Below are 2,287 nucleotides of genomic sequence, written 5' to 3' on the forward strand. Positions count from 1 at the left end.
CTTTTTTTTATCATCAAACTGAGAAATATAATTTTTTTCTTCATAATGACTGCTATCTTACGTGAAAAACTATGACTGATGAGTCATCAACTGTAGTTCTATTGACCTTCAAGACATCTGACTAAAGTAAATGCACAAAAGCAAATTCATTTGGTGAAATTATTAACAGTTCTGCTGTGACAAATTATTTTTCGTGGTGTTTGATGCAGATGTTTGCATGTTTTAGCAACAGCAAAAGTCAGTCAGATCCTCATTATTTTGCATTTTACCAAAACATCCGACCTATAAAATGATCCCGCTGTAACAGTCTATTGTGGTAGTTTTGAATCCTATTTTATGACATTCTAGTGAAAATACTTTCCTGTAGAAAAAGTCTCTTCTCTGCTTCACTGATATTTGCATTTTTCTCCCACTCATCAAGTATTTATTTTGATATTTCTGCAAAAAAGAAACAACTTAGCATCATTTGTTCCTGTGTTTCACTGTTTGCGAGGCTAAAAGCAAATCAATTACCATTGATAGGATGAAAGCAGTGTCTTTATTTTTTAATGTAACCCGCCTTTGACCGAGAACGACCAACATTATCGTTTCTTCTTCCCACGGCATCTTTTTAAAAAAGAGCATTTGTTTTTCAGGGTCACACATAGAAAAGCTGGTTTATTTTCAGTAGATGGCAATGAAAATGAACTTGTAGAAACTTTCATCTGACGACTCAAGTTCTGGATTGTATGCGTCACTGCCAAACAGCGTCATACACGTGAGGGAAATACTCGAGTACTCAAAGTAGAATCCAGATAATAATTCTACATGTGTACCTGAATCACATTAAAGATTCACTGCGATCATCTTGTAATTATGATTATGCCAGTTTTAGTCGGGGGGAGTTGGTAAGAGGATACGATAAATATCCCGATATGTGTCTCACAATACGATACGTATCGCAATGTATCCCCAGACTGTACTAGAGCAATTTTTGTTAGTTAAGTGTTGACTGAACAGTTAACAGTAGCTGTTAGGGTCGGGAAATACTGAGCATTTGGATATTGATCTGATACCGATTCAATACGGGTCAATATCGCCGATATCGATACCGATACTGATATCGATATTTTTTGAAAATGCGGTAGATGTGACATGAACCTCAAAATCTAAAATGTTTTTAATTGCTGTAAATGTTTTTTTTTACATTTCTTGTTACTTGACAATCATGAAAACAGAATTACTATAATGTTTTAAATTAAATAGAAAAATTTTATTACAATAAAAACTTCTTGAAATTCAATAAAAAGTGAAGAAGTGAATGCAAATCAAAAGAAACAAATAACTATGATATAAAAAACTAAATGTTTAACGATTAAAAAAAAAACAACTGGTAGAAATAAAAATAACTTGAAGCTTCTAACCCTTTAAAAAGAACAATAAAAACAGGTGAAAAGTAACTTAAACATTTAAATAGAGTGGAAATAGAGCGAACAATGAAGTCTCTGTCTGTGCTGCTGAGATCTTACAGGACTGACGAGAGGTAGCGACTCTTTCAAACAGAGTGGAAATATCGATATCTATCGATCTGATACCAACTTGAGATCGATATATCGATATATCGATATTTTGCATCGATCTGCCCAGTATTAGTAGCTGGTTCTAAATATGTAACTAAATATCGTCTTGATAAATCGATACAAAATGAAATATTGCGATATATCGCTGAATCGATTTCCCCCTTGGGCTGGGTGATATGGCAAAAAAAAAAGAAAATCACGATTTTTTCAATTATATTTCACGATTTCGATTTTATCACGATTTCTTTAAAATAAATTCAAATTGAGAAATAAATTTTAAGGATTTTAGTTAAAAGAAGTTAACACATTTTAAACAAATATTTATATTTATTCAAATTTTAATTTCAAAAGAAGACACATCGGGGAGGGGGAGGAGCAGCTCCGATTTAAAGTCACAGGAAGTCAACAAGCTTTTGCCTTCTCGCTCTTACAGCTTTTCATAGAAGATCGTGATAAGACGATCTCTCAGAAATGACAGATCGACACCTTTGGAGATCGTAAGATGGTTTTATATCGTCATATTGCCCACCCCTATTCCCCCTTATAGCTACAAGTAAAAAATCCTGTGTTTTTCTAGAATATGAAGATGTGGGTTACACTGTTGGCTCCCCTTCCAGTTGCTGAGAGCTCTCTGTTTACAGTACAGTTTTGAGTCAGTTCAGACGAGGACAACAATGAATGAATGAATGAATGAATGAATGAATGAATGAATGAATGAATGAATGAAT

Source organism: Oryzias melastigma, linkage group LG8 (genome assembly GCF_002922805.2).
Source record: "Oryzias melastigma strain HK-1 linkage group LG8, ASM292280v2, whole genome shotgun sequence".
NCBI lineage: Eukaryota > Metazoa > Chordata > Actinopteri > Beloniformes > Adrianichthyidae > Oryzias > Oryzias melastigma.